The sequence below is a fragment of the Sapajus apella genome, unplaced genomic scaffold (genome assembly GCF_009761245.1).
Source record: "Sapajus apella isolate SASKATOON/1434 unplaced genomic scaffold, GSC_monkey_1.0 scaffold32, whole genome shotgun sequence".
Classification (NCBI taxonomy): Eukaryota; Metazoa; Chordata; class Mammalia; order Primates; family Cebidae; genus Sapajus; species Sapajus apella.
The window spans coordinates 23,399,986-23,415,145 of NW_022436972.1; the positions used below are offsets into that span (position 1 = coordinate 23,399,986).

At 40.0% G+C, this 15,160-nt stretch overlaps 1 long non-coding RNA gene and 1 pseudogene across 1 annotated transcript in view; one reads left to right on the forward strand and one right to left on the reverse strand.

Annotated features, from left to right (window-relative positions):
* The first annotated feature begins 6,532 nt into the window (after positions 1-6,532).
* LOC116562519 lies at positions 6,533-10,096 on the forward strand (annotated as a pseudogene).
* A 265-nt stretch (positions 10,097-10,361) lies between these two features.
* Positions 10,362-15,160, reverse strand: part of LOC116562487 — a 44,355-nt gene continuing 39,556 nt past the window's right edge. The window contains exon 3 of the long non-coding RNA XR_004273970.1: positions 10,362-10,669. This is a non-coding gene — a long non-coding RNA (uncharacterized LOC116562487). The remainder of the gene's footprint in view (positions 10,670-15,160) is intronic.

Genomic DNA, 15,160 nt, shown 5'->3' on the forward strand with positions numbered 1-15,160 from the left:
CATGCAAAATTCAGAAGGAAAGGCCTACAACTGTGATTCTCCAGCCTGGCTGCCCCATTGGAAACACTTGGGACTCTTTGAAAAATACTATTGCCTAGGTTCTGCTTTCAGAGGTTTTTTTTTTTAATTGGCCTGGAGTATGGCCGGGGCAGTAGGATTTTTGAAAGCTCCTCAGGTGAGTCTGCTACTCAGTCGTGATTAAGGCTCACTACTTTTGTTTAGAGCAGTGACTATCAAATGTGTGGGCCTGGGCCATTAGCACTGGCATCTCCTGGGAATGAGAAATGCAAATTCTTGGGCCCCAACCCAGACCTGAATTAGAAACTTGGGTGCACCAGGCTTCCCTGTTAACAAAACTGCATGTGATTCTGATGCACATTCAAGTTTGAGAACCACTGGTTTAGAGGCTCATATAATATATTTTCCACGTCTCTTCCTATCCCTCTTGGTCCCTTTTTCCCTCCTCTTACCTCCCTCCTTCTCCTCCCCACCAATCCCTCAACCCAATGTTTGCAAACTGTTTAGATCAGTAGGGCTATACTAAAATATGAAGATAACAAGCTAAGAGTTTGGGGATGGGTGTACAGAAAGCAATTCAATTGATGCCAAATATGCAAATATTTGGGTCATCTTGATAACTGACAGTTGATCATTGCTACAGTTGGAATGTATTCCCTCCCCAAAATTTATTTGTTGAAATCTTAATCCCAAATGCAAGACTATTGGGAAGTGAGACTTAATGGGAGGTGTTTAGGTCACGAGAGTGGAGCCCTCATGAGTATATTAACGCTGCAATATTGAGTTTGACCTGTCTTCTGCCCTGCTGCCATCTGAAGGCACAGTATTTCTCCCCTCCAAAGGATGCGATCTTCAAGATACCACCTTGGAAGCAGAGACTAGGCCCTCACCAGATACCAGATCTACTGATCTTACACTTTCCTACCTCCCAAACAGTAAGAAAAAAAATCTGGTTCTTATAAATTACCTAATCTGTGCTATTCCATTAAAACAGTACAAACGGACTAAGAAAGGCAATCCACTTAGGCACTGTGTACCCCAAACTAGAGTAAACTTGATGCCCCAAAATGTTGTCAATCCTTTGGTGACACCTTAAAGCCAATAATGCCTGACTACGTATTTGGAAGGAAACCCAATGGAAATTGTTCTAGTATATGCTTCTGCCAGTCACCATCTAGTGCTTTTGACAGTACTGTGTAGATCTACTCAATCAGAACCCTCCCAAGCCCAGGCTGACATGGTGCCATTGTCTTTAAGCCCCGACTAATGCCTCCAGGTTGACATTCTCAAAGTCCGTAGAACTATATCTTCACCTGTGTCTTTTACAGCCCTTGATCCCCGAGGCTGTTGGCTGTTGGCACCTGTATGCTTGAATCTCACTGCTCTTCACATCTGAGGAAAAGACTCTCCGTGGGCATCACACCTAACTTCCTGCAGGTGACGGACATTCATGGAGCGCAGACTGTGGCCGGGCTGCCAGGGGCTCAAGGAGGCAAAGTAGCTTCTCCTAAGGGATGTTCCAGTCCAGTGGGAGGCTAAGCCCAGCACACGGAAATGAATGACTCTGCCAGGATGTGGCGAGGGAGCGTCATACAAACACCTGCCTCAGTATTCAGATCACTTGGCATGCTATTTACACAGAATAGAGCAATGTGGGCCTATTCCTAGGAGAAGAAAGGATACCTTTTGCTTTAGAGCATTAATACTAGGAGATCTTTCTTTTACTTGTGGCAAGATACATATAATACAAAATTTGCCATCTTAATCATTTTTAAGCATATAGTTCAGTAGTGTTACACCTTTTTAAATTTTTATGCCATCAAACTCAATAACTTTTTAATGTCACAAAACTGAAACTCTATGTGGATATCCAATAAACAACAAATCCCCACTTCTCCCTCCCCGAAGCCTCCGACAACCACCATTCAACTTTCTGTTTCTATAAATCTGACTACTCTAGGCACCCACCTCATATAAGTAAAATAATACAGTATTGTCTTTTCGTGGCTGACTTACTTCACTTAGCATAATGTCATCATGAGTCGTCCATGCTATTGCATATGTCAGAATTTCCTTCCTCTTTAAAGCTGAAAAATACTCCATTGTATGTACATATCACATTTTGTTTATCAATTCATCAGTTTCATGAATACTTGTGTTGTTTCCACGTTTTGGCTATTTGAATAATGCTTCCATGAACATGGGTGTATAAATATCTCTTTGAAACCCTGCTTTCAATAGATATAAACCCAGAAGTGAATTGTTTAGATGATATGGTAATGCTATTTGTAATTTTTTGAGGATTTGCCATTCTGTTTTCCATCGTAGCTGCATCATTTTCCTTTCCCACCAGCAGTGCACAAGTTTTCTAATCTCTCCACATCTTTGCCAACACTTGGTATTTTCTTGGGTTTTGACAGTAGCCATCCTAATGGGTATGAGGTGATATCCCATTGTGGTTTTAATTTGTATTTTCCTCATGATTAGTAATGTTCAGCATTTTCATATGCTTATTTTTGGCCATTTGTATATCTTTTTTGGAGAAATGTCTATTCAAGTCCTTTGCCCACTTTTAAATAGTTTGCATGGGTTTTTTTTTTTTTTTTTGGCTGTCATTCTTGTTACATTGTAGGAGTTTTTTTTTAAACTAAGGCAAAGGAAGTGGGGATAGTGAGAAGGATCGCCTAATATTAATGCCTGTGCATGTGTATAATTTTCTGGGGTAGGGGACAGGGTTTAGTTCACTTAAGTCTTGAACTACTGGACTCAAGGAATCCTCTGTCTCAACCTCCCAAGTAGCTGGGATTACAGGTGCATACCACCACACCTGGCTGAATTGTAAGAGTTATTTACATAATCTATACAATATCCCCTTATCAGATATATAATTTACAAAGATTTTGTCCCATTCCATAGTTTGCCTTTCACTCTGTTGATTGTGTCCTTTGAAACACAGAAGTTTTTTCTTTATTTTGATGTAGTCCAATTTACTTTTGGTGCCTGTACATTTGGGTAATATCCAAGAAATCACTGCAAAATCTAAAGAACATTTTCCTCTATGTTTTCTTCTAAGAGTTTTATAGCTTTAGGTTTTATGATTAGGTCTTTGATTCATTTTGACTTAATTTTTGAATATGGCGTAAGATTCAGGTTCAAATTTATTCTTTTGCAGGGAGATCTAGTTTTCCCAACAACATTTGTTGAAAAGACCATTCTTTACCTCACTGTCTTGGCACCCTTATTGAAAATCATTTGATCATATAGAGGAGAGTTTATTTCTGGGTTCTGTTTCATTCCACTGTTCTACATGTCTGTCTTTATGCCAGCACTACCCTATCTTGATTACTGTAATTTCATAATAAGATAAATCAAGAAATATGAAGCCTCCAGCTTTGTTCTTCTCTTAGAAGATTGCCCTGGCTATTTGGGATAATATTAGGCAATCTTTTAAACCAAAATTTAGATTTCTTTCATCTTAAAAGTCTCCAATATTTTCCTATGACATGTACAATTCAAACTTCTTACCAAGAGGATCCACAACCCGCTGCATAACCTGTGTGCGACCTTCCCGTCTGCCCTCCCCTCTCAGTATGCTCCCTGCTTGTCCACAGTGCTCCAATGCCACTGGCCGCCTGTCTGCTCTCCAGCCCAGTTCCTCTGAGCGAGTGCTATTCGTTCACACATCTGTCCATTCGTGCATTCTACATGTATATATTGAGTCCTACTCTGTGTTGGGTCCTGTTGTAGAGATATGGATACAGCAATTGACACTCACGGCTGATGCCGTCTCAGCCTTTAGCTGAGAGACTTTCTTCCTCACCCTATTTAAATTTGTTCTTCCTCGCATCCCACCCCCGCCCCAATTCTCCATTTCTATATTCTACTATTACTGCTTTCATAGACTTACTCTTCATTTTTTTAAAACCTGTATATTTTCTGTCTCTCCCATCAGACCTTAAGCTTCAAAAAATCACAGACTCCAAAGACACTTGGGGAACACTCAGTACACATCTGTTGAAAGAATAAAGTGTGTTTGGTTGACGATTTTCTGAGAGGACAGTAAACTTGGGTAATAAAGGCTTCCTTTTATAGGACAGAGTGGTCATTCAACTCTCTGAGCCCCTGTCATTGCTATTGGTTTGAATGTGACCAAATCACCATTTAGAAAGCTGTGTTAAACTTGCGCTGAACACAGAATAAAGCATTATAACCATAATTTCACTGTTTAAATGAAGCAAGATTTCTAAGGACACTGAACATTTGTTTTCTCATCTTCTGATCCTTTCCAAAGAAAATTGGAATTACACCTATAATCCCAGCTACTTGGGAGGTTGAGGCAGAGGATCCTTTGAGTCCAGGAGTTCAAGGCTTAAGTGAACTATGATCATGTACCCCCATGTGTCGTCTGAGAGCACGAGTCTAATATCTGAGTAAAGGAAAGAAATAATTTCCCCTGAAGAACTAGCTTGTATTTTTTCTTATGAGTACCACTCACTGATTCAAAGTCATTGACTTAAGATAGAGAGCTGTTGGATTCCATTACTCTTCTGTACAAAAACGCTTTAAAATGTGAGTCAATCCAGGTTTAACCAAAAAGAAGAAGAAATGCTTCCTAAATAATCCCATTTTTGACAGTCATTTAATTAAATGTAATCACTGATGTTATAACTCCCCAGATTACAAATGTGCCTCTGCCACGTTTGTATTACCTGAGTAAACTGAAACTCATGAGGCAAAATAAGGCATTTTACCACTTTCTCCCTTGGGTTCACAGCCCAAAAGTATTTGCTCATAGTAAATGAATGTAATATGGACACATATTTGCAAGTTTACTTCACAGTCAGCCACAAGGTAAATAGAGTCATCCATATTATAAACCCCCATATTATAAACCCCCAAAACCATATTGTAGCTTTACATCATGAAACCTGCCAAAATTCATTTTATATCCTTACTGAATGTACAATTTGAAATTACCTTTTCTTAAACGAAATAGGAATGTCAGACTTGATTGTGTTGCATAAGATGAATCATATGGATTATATTATTTTGTTATATTTTGTTTTCTTTCAGACAGTTTCAATCCTCTGCAACACGTTTGCGCTGAACTGTTTGTTTAGTACATTCCCCCAGCCTATTAGTCATGAAAGAACCAGATACTCTAGTGATTATCTTGCGGGGGCTCACTCATTGCTTTTGGAAACAGGCCACAGATGAAGTAACAATAACCACACTGACGGAAAAAAACAAAAAAGCCAAACCAGCAATATAGTATTATGACAGCAGATCACATCTTGACTTGAAAAAGCAGAAGCGATAGTCTAGCTTTTTCCACTTTATACATATATATCATCTCCCTTGACGTTCTGCCCCTGTCTGCCACCAATCAATCTTCATCCAAGAAATATAGTCTAAATTTTCCCTATGGATCTTCAGGAATGACTCACTGAGTATAGTTGGAAGTATATGAGAAATTTTACTTCAAAGATAAATATTTCCATTATGCTTCCTTAGCGGATACATAAGGTCAGGATATGTAATAGAATTTTGCTTCACAGCACATAATATTCTCATTTTCACCACAATTAGTTCTCTTCAACAAACAAGTTAGAGTACTTACCAGAATGCTCATTACAAGATTGTTCATAGTGACCAAAAATGAAAATCAACTCAAATGTCCATCAGAGGATTGGGTGAATAAAACATGGTGCACATATATCAATGGAACAGAGACAGGTATTAAAATAAATGATGAGATATTTACCGTTTTCCGGGGGAGATCTCACTTCCCAGCCAGCTCCTTGAGATGGTTTCAGAAACCCTTACTTGTCCCAGTCCAGAGATGTAAATTCATTCCATTCTGCAGACAATGCTCCATGACTGACAGAAGGACGGAGTAGGAGGGGAAGAAGGCAAACGGGTAGGAGAGGCTTCTAAGTTGTTCTGGCTCGTGCTCCAGCTCAGATTGGGTCTGGCCATAGATCTGAACTTATGCGGAAAGAGCTGGGAGTGCTCAGGGATTGTCTGGGGCCCAAGGACCTGGGAAGGTCGCTGGGAACAGCTAACCAGTTCACTTAGGGTGGGGAATACTCGGCCAGACATGTGACCCAGGCGGCCATTTTCTCACACCCTGCAGTCACCATCTTCCAGGCAAAGACACCATCCCCCACCCTTGTCTGATTCGGGCATGGCGACTGCCTGGTTACTGAGGTTTGGGAGCACGCATGTTTAACCCCAGACAGATGCACGCAGACAAAATTTTGGCTTGCAAGTAGGGTATATGGCCTCACCAGTCGACCCGCCGCTTCTTCCCTGTCACTTCGCCGTCCTCCCTCTACCTCCTCCGCTATTTCCTTACCTACGGGGCAGCCAGGAGGCGGGGCCCGCGTGGTAGCGAGGAAGGGACGGGCAGGTGCAAGCTGTCAGTCAGAAGCCCGCCCCCAGCGGAGAACGCACAGTGGGCGGAGTCGGGCGCCTCCCAGCCTGGGATCCGGAAGCCTGAGCCTCCCTGCGCGAGGGCATTTGCTCGCCGAACAGAGTTGTCTTGTTGCCGTCCCTTCTCACAACCTCGCCGGAAGCACAGGAAGAGAGCAAGCAGATTTGAACTTAACTGCTTTCAAGCTCGTCATCACGATGAAGCTTAGTCACAAAAATAAAAAGCCAGGTAAAAGTTCAAAGGGCCACAAGAAGCCTGCAAAGCAAAATGGGAAGAAAGCAACCTCCAAAGTGCCCTCAGCACCTCATTTGGTTCACTCCAATGATCATGCCAATCGAGAGGCTAATTTAAAGGAGAAAAGGGCTGAGGAGATGAGGGAGTTGCAGCAAGCTGCCTGGGAGCAAGAAAGACAAAAACGCAGGACCATCGAGAGCTACTGTCAGGATGTCCTGAGATGCCAGGAGGAGTATGAGCATAAGGAGGAAGTTTTGCAGGAATTAAATATGTTTCCTCGGCTGGATGACGAGGTCACAAGGAATGCTTATTACAAGGAGTTCCATAAAGTGGTGGAATACTCTGATGTGATTCTGGAAGCCCTGGATGCCAGAGATCCATTAGGCTGCCGCTGCTTCCAAATGGAGGAGGCTGTCTTGCGAGCACAAGGCAGCAAGAAGCTGGTCCTTGTCTTGAACAAGATTGACCTGGTCCCCAAGGCGGTTGTGGAGAAATGGCTGGATTACCTTCGGAAAGAGTTGCCAGCCGTGGCTTTCAAGGCCAGTACCCAGCATCAGGTCAGAAACCTGAATCATTTCAGTATACCAGGAGATCAGGCCTCTGAGTCACTGCTGAAAAGCAAAGCCTGCTTTGGAGCTGAAAAACCTCACGAGGGTTCTGGAGAACTATTGTCGCCTTGTTGAAGTGCGTACGCACATTCATGTAGGCGTTGTGGGTCTTCCCAGTGTTGGGAAGAGCAGCCTGATTAATAGCCAGAAGCACGGCCTTGCATGCAGCGTGGGAGCGGTTTCTGGGATTACCAAATTCATGCAGGAGGTCCACCTGGACAAGTTCATCCGGCTGCTGGATGCTGCAGGCATTGTCCCAGGGCCCAACTCAGAGGTGGGCAATAATATCCTGGGTAACTGCATCCACGTGCAGAAGCTGGCAGACCTTGTGACCCCGGTGGGAACCATCCTGCAGCACTGCAACCTGGAGGAGATTTCCAACTACTATGGTGTCTCTGGGTTCCAGACCACTGAGCACTTTCTCATGGTAGTGGTGCACCATTTGGGGAAGAAGAAGGGAGGCTTATACAGTCAGGAACAGGTGGCCAAAACTGTCCTAGCTGACTGGGTCAGTGGGAAAATCAGCTTCTACATGCCACCACCACCTACTCACACTCTGCCTGCCCATCTTAGTGCTGAGATTGTTAAGGAAATGACTGTGGTCTTTGACATCAAGGATACTGATATAAAAGTATGTGTGTATTATAATAGATGCAGCATTATAGTTTATATGTATTTAATACATGATATGTGTAACATTATTTCTTTTGGAAAAATTTTCCTGACTCCAGATTATATCATGCCCTTTTTTGTTTGTTTGTTTTCTTTGAGGTGGAGTCTCATTCTGTCACTCAGGCTAGAGTGCAGTGGCACGCTCTTGGCTCACTGCAACCTCTGCCTCCCACGTTCAATGATTCTGCTGCCTCAGCCTCCTAAGCAGCTGGGATTACAAGTGTGTGCTACCACGCCCAGCTATTTTTTGTGTTTTTAGAAAAGATGGGGTTTTACCATGTTGGCCAGGCTGGTCTTGAACTCCTTACCTCAGGTGATCTGCGCGCCTTGGCCTCCCAAAGTTCTGGGATTACAGGTGTGAGCCACCATGCCCAGCCTATGCCCTCTTTTTAAATATTAATATGATCCTAGAATACAGACTTTCCCTTCATAGAACTTATCATAAATCTATAACGAAGGGAAGAAACCAGCCTAAAAAGGCTGAGAATACCCAAAATCAGAACGCCTCTCCCTCTACAGGGGATCACAGTTCCTCATCAGCAACAGAACAAGGCCTGATGGAGAAAGACTGTGTTCCATTATCAGAAGCAGGCTTTAAAAAGTGGATGATAAGAAACTTCTGGGAATTAAAAGAACTTGTTCTAACCCAATGCAAAGAAACTAAGAACTTCGAAGGAAGAATTGACGAAATGTTAACAACAATACACAATTTAGAGAGGAATATAAGTGAATTAATGGAGCTGAAAAACACAACACAAGAACTTCGTGAAGTATGCACAAGTTTTAACAGTCGAATTAATCAAGCAGACGAAAGGATATCAGAGGTCGAAGACCAACTTAATGAAATAAAATGTGAAGACAAGATTAGAGAAAAAAGGATAAAAAGAAACGAGCAAAGTCTCCAAGAAATATGGGACTATGTGAAAAGACCTAATCTACGTTTGATAGGTGTACCTGAATGTGACAAAGAGAATCAATCCAAGCTGGAAAATACGCTTCAGGATATTATTCAGGAAAACTTTCCCAACCTAGCAAAGCAGGACAATATTCAACTCCAGGTAATACAGAGAATACCACAAAGATATTCCTCAAGAAGACCAATCTCAAGGCACATAATCGCCAGATTCACCAGGGTTGAAATGAAGGAGAAAATACTGAGGGCAGCCAGAGAGAAAGGTCAGGTTACCCATAAAGGGAAGCCCATCAGACTCACAGCAGATCTCTCAGCAGAAACCCTGCAAGCCAGAAGAGAGTGGGGGCCAATATTCAACATTCTTAAAGAAAAGAACTTTCGACCCAGAATTTTACATCCAGCCGAACTAAGTTTCATAAGCGAAGGAAAAATAAAAACTTTTGTGAATAAGCAAGCACTCAGAGATTTCATCACCACCAGGCCTGCTTTACAAGAGCTTCTGAAAAAACCACTACAAATAGAAAGGAACAACCAGTATCAGCCTTTCTAAAAAATACCAAAAAATAAAGAACATCAACATAATTAAGAACTTGTATCAACTAATGGGAAAAACAGCCAGCTAACATTAAACGGCAATATCAAACTCACATATATTATTATTAATTCAACTAAATCCCCCAATCCAAAGTTACAGACAGGCAAAAAAAGCCAAGACCCATTGGTATGCTACATCCAGACCCATCTCACATGCAAGGATACAGAATGACTCAAAACAAAGGGATGGAGAAAAATTTACCAACCAAATGGAGGGCGAAAATAATAAATAAATAGAAAGCAGGAGTTGCAATTTTTCCTGATAAAATAGACTTTAAAGCAACAAAGATCAAAAGAAGCAAAGAAGGATATTACATAATGATAAAAGGATCAATGCAACAAGAAGAGCTAAAGATCCTAAATATATACGCACCCAATACAGGAATACCCAGATATATAAGACTTATAAAGAGACTTAGATTCCCACACAATAATAGTAGGAGACTTCAACATCAATATCAGACAGATCAATGAGACAGAAAGTTAACATCAATATCCAGGACTTGAACTCAGATCGGGAACAAGTAGACTTAATTAACATTTATAGAACTCTCCACTTTAAATATACAAAATATACACTCTTATTAGTACCACATCACACCTTTTTACAGGTTTAAATGAAATATTGGTTGGCTGCTTGTTAGTTATTTTCTTCCCTCATTTTTTTTTTCCGTGTCTCTATTACTAAACACAATTATAGGCATACCCATTTTTAGACTGCATTCTAGCCCGGGCAATAAAGTAACACCCCAGTTCTCTCTCCCTCTCCTTCTTCCTCATTCTTCCTTTCCTTCATTTTTTCTTTCTTTCTTCTTTTATTCTTTCTCTTTCTTCCTTTCTCTCTTTCTTAAAATAAATAAAAAAAAAAAAAAGAAAAAGAGAACTTATCACAATTGTAAGTAAACATGTAATAGCATCATAGTTGTTTGAGCCTGTCTTCCTACTTAATTTCTTTTCTTCATTTTGATTTCCTGTATTTTCTAATTTTTCTATAATGGTAATATACTCTTTTAATAAAAACAACTTAATAGAATAAAAAATTAGAATTGTATTTGTCAGCTTTTACTGTAATGATGCTGCAATCAATTCCAGAATATCAAAGTGTTAAAACAATAAGGCTTCATTTCTCTCTCAGTTTCTGTGGGTCATCTGGGTGTCTTTGTTCCAGACTGTAGGTCAAGTTCAGGTCTTCTCCTATGGGGAGTTAGGCAGAAGAATTAGTTGTTACCTGGGACATGCTGTTCTCATGGCAGGAGGCAGGAGCACAAGAGAGACCTTCAGAAACATGCAAAGCCTTTTAAAACCTCTGTCAGAACCGGCATTCACTTATGCCCACCCTCTATCAGCCAAAACCAGTCACATGGCCAAGTCCAAAGACAATGGAGCAAGGATGTATAGTCTGCATGGTAAGTTACCTGACAACAGGAAGAAATGTATTATTACAGAGAAGATGCAGAGGTTTGGGTATAATATGTCATGATACTAATATTTTCTAATAACTACAACCAGTTCTGTGCTAGCAGTCTAAGTATAAAAAGCAGAATCACAAGCAACATCAAGCTCTAAACACAAGGGCTGAGTCTTGGAACCCAGAAACAGCCTTTCAAAAACACACATCAGTGGAGATAATTAGCAACAGTCTATACATGTAAGGTTAACAACACAGCAAAGAAAAATAAGCTAACTGTATCAATTGTTGTATGTGGCAGATTGTTCATTAACAGCCCTCAAAGGTCTACACCAGATTCACATCTTCCTGTAAACCAGTTATTTTCAACTGAAGGCAATTTTTTTCCATGCAGAGATCATTGGCAATGTTAGAGACATGTTTGAGTGTTATGGTATGGGGTGTGGGAAGGTTATGGTCTGAACTGTTACTGAAATTTGAGAAGTAGAAGCCAGGGATGCTGTTGAATGTCCTACAATGCACAGGACAGCCCACTGGACAAAGAATTTTCCAGCTCCAATATCAGTAGTGTTGCTGTTCAGAAACCCTGCTGTAAAAATACACCTTCCCACATTCACTCTTGGTTTGGCTGTGTTATTTTTTTTGGCCACTGTGGCATTACCAAGTATAACACAAGCAGGGGTGTAAAAAGTGATTGCTCACTGGGACTTGCTATCTCTGGTTACATTTGGAATCCAGCCACCATGAGAAGAAACCTGAAGTTGTTAACTGCTAGAAACGTGGAACCCAGTTGCTCCCATTGCCCCTGTAAATCACATGAATGAGGCCATCCAGAGCCAATTATCCCTTAGCAACCCCACCAGCTACCTGCAGATATGTGAGTAAACCCAGGCAAGTCTTGCAAAAGAACTGCTCAGGCCATTTTGACAAACCACAGCATCAGGAGCTAATAAATGATTGTTTTTTAAGTCACTGCATTTGGAGGCACTTTATTATGAAGCAAAGATATTGTACTTATGGGAATATAGTCTAAGATGCTGTGATTAAAGGACTCTGACACACAGTAGTTTAAACAAGACATTTTTACATAAAAGTCCAGGACTCCTCAACACAGGTTTTCCATCTCTGAGTCCAAAGTGGCTCCTCCAGCTCCTACCATCACAACTACATCTCAGTCAGAGGAAAAGGAGAAGACACAATGGATGTTCACGTGCAATCCTTTTAGGTCAAAACTTGAATGTACCACATATCATTTTTGTTCACATCCTATTGCCAAAATATAATTGCATGGCCACATCTAGCTGCAAGAAGGAGCTGAGAAATACTGACTTTAGCTGTGGCAAAATTCTTCATGCCCAGGAAAATAATCTGGTCGAGTAGAAGAAAAGAAGAACGAATTTTGGAAAACAGTTGACTGCTGCAGTGATTTAAACTTCTCACAAAAAAATTATTCACTACATGTACATATCAGATGAGGTAGTCAGGTGGTAGCCTGGACTATCCAGAAAACTGCTTCAATCCTCCAATTCACTTTGCTGTGTCACTTCAAAAATCACTTGCACTTGAATCTGTAACACAATTATATTTTTTTAATGGGAAAAAGTTGATTTCCATCAAAGTATATGATAACATGAGTTTCATGAGTTTTCTTAAAACAAACATTTTTTCCTAATTTCCACTACAAAATCCAATTATTTTCCCAAGGAAATACTCCCAGTATGAGGAAGCTTTTAAAGCAAAAGTTAGTGCCCAGGCCATAGCCTTTGGAATGCATTGGCATTGTTTTTCCATTTTTATTATCTCTCACAAATTTTCTCCTGTATTTTCTGATCCACAGAAAATTTTACACACCTGGGTACCATATCATAGGGCCTTGTGAAGCTTGATAAGGGTTTAGCTTTAACAGGGTAATATAATCAACATAATAGAAAACTAGACAAAAGGTATGAATGAGAGTACACAGAAAAGGAAATATGAATAACCTATAAACCTAGAAACATGCATGTCCTCCCTCCATTGAAGAAATAGAAATCAAAACTACACTGAAATACCACTTTTCACTTATAGAATTACATGTTTGATAACACATCATTGGCGTGAATACAGAGATAATTACTCTTATTTATTGCTGATAGGACTATAATTGTTTAACCCTAGAGAAAAATTATCAGGAACTGTATCATTTTTAAAATGTACAGACCCTTTCAGTTAATAATTCCATTTCTAGAAATTTATCCTACAAATGTATTTATACACATAATTTTCTGAAGCATTGTTTGGCCAAGGGAAAAGAGAGAAAACCCTCACTGTTCATTAGCAGGGGATTTGTTAAACATAGTACATCCATTGAATGGAATATTACATAGCTATAAAGGAGAATACATATTAAATAATTTCTGAAATACTTTTAACAGTGTGCATAATGCTGCCATTTGTTTAAAAGAAAGAGAATGTTAAGAAAAAACACAAAATCCTTAGAAGAATAAACGAGTTGACACCAGTGCTTTCCTCTTGGGGGAGATGGGAACCAGGCTGACACAGGATAGAATAGGAGGGTAAATTTTTCAATAAACATAATTTTATACTTCTTTATATTTGAACCATGTGAAGATATTTTCTCTTCAAAGAAAATTACATGGGGTTGGGGGATGGTTTTTTTTTTTTTTTTTTTTTTTTTTTTGAGTGGGATTCTTGCTCTGTTGCCCAGACTGGAGCTCAGTTGTATAATCTCAGCTTACTGCAACCTCCACCTCCCAGGCTCAAGTGACTCTCCTGCTTCAGCTTCCTGAGTAGCTGGGACCACAGGAATGCTCCACCACACCTGACCAATTTTTGTATTTTTAGTAGAGAGAGAGTTTTGCCATGCTGGCCAGGCTGATCTTGAACTCCTAACCTCAAGTGATCTATCTCCCCGCCTCGGCCTCCCAAAGTGCTGGGATTACAGGCGTGAGCCACTGTGCCCAGCCTACACAGGGCTTGTTTTTAAGTGAAAAATACAATATCTCTTGTTGAAGATACGGTATTGATATTAATGCAGCCTAAGATTATATTTCTTTATTTTTAATAATTACCTTATATTGAGATCTCAGTAAACTAAAGCCTCTATCTCCTTTCTAAATGGACTGCTCTTATATCAAGTCATTTTCTTTATACTTAGTTGATTTTTTATCCAAATATAAATCTGTTTTTGAAAAGCTACCTTACAAAGGAGAGATGCCCCCTCCTGTCATTTACATTTCCTATATTTTAAATAAGTAAAATCCAGAATAGCACATACTTCCAACAATTATTTACCAATTATTGAGATACTAAAACTAACATTCTGGTACTAAGTTTAAATTCTGTGGATGATAGAAATATTTCATATATGTGTAAATGTGTATTATATATGTAAATTTTATGTATGTATGTAAATGTACACTATGTATGTGTGCATATATATAACATGTATGCGTGTATACACATACACACATATGCCATAGCTTACATATGATAATCATATGGTTAAAGTTGTTAGATATACTACTTATATTTTTAAACATTTTAAGTAAAATCTCAATTTGTATTTTAGAAACCTCCAAGTATACAAGACAGTTTTCACAAATAGGCAATCTATTTTTAGGGATTCTTAGCTCTGTCATTCAAAAGAAACAGAACAGTAATTCCTTTCAATAAAAACTAAGCCATCTTTTCCCTAAAATTAAATGCATTCCACATAGTTATTAAAACTGGTGAATTTGAAAAGTGCTTATAATTTTACAGCAATGGCAATAATAAAACTGATTTTTCATCAGTTTTTTAAAGAGCACATGCTCATTGCAGAAAACTTGTAAAATACGGAGACATACAAAGAAGAAAATTAGTGCCACCTGTAACCTCACCAGTTAGAGGTACCCACTGCTAACATTCTAGTTCACCACCAGCCAGCTATCCTAACCAGTTAACATTAACTCCATGTCAAATCATCAGCTTTGACATTTGTCAGTGTTCTAAAGCTAATTGGAGTTCATTCTCACTAAGACTGGTTTTCTCATCCACTTCAGCAACGCAGCTTGACCTCTAGCAGCTCAGCTTGACCTCCTATTGGTTCAACCTAGAAGATCAAGAGAGGTCAGAGATTGGTCCAGAGTGTAGGGCTTGGGGAGGGCAGGCTCCACATCAGAAGGAAGAGGGACACTCCCCCTCCCCTGCCTGCCTAGCACATTTTGAGATGTCCTGCGTCTGTTCATCCAAGTCTCCTCTGCTCCCCTTTAGGCCACATCATGGGTGTGGCTCTG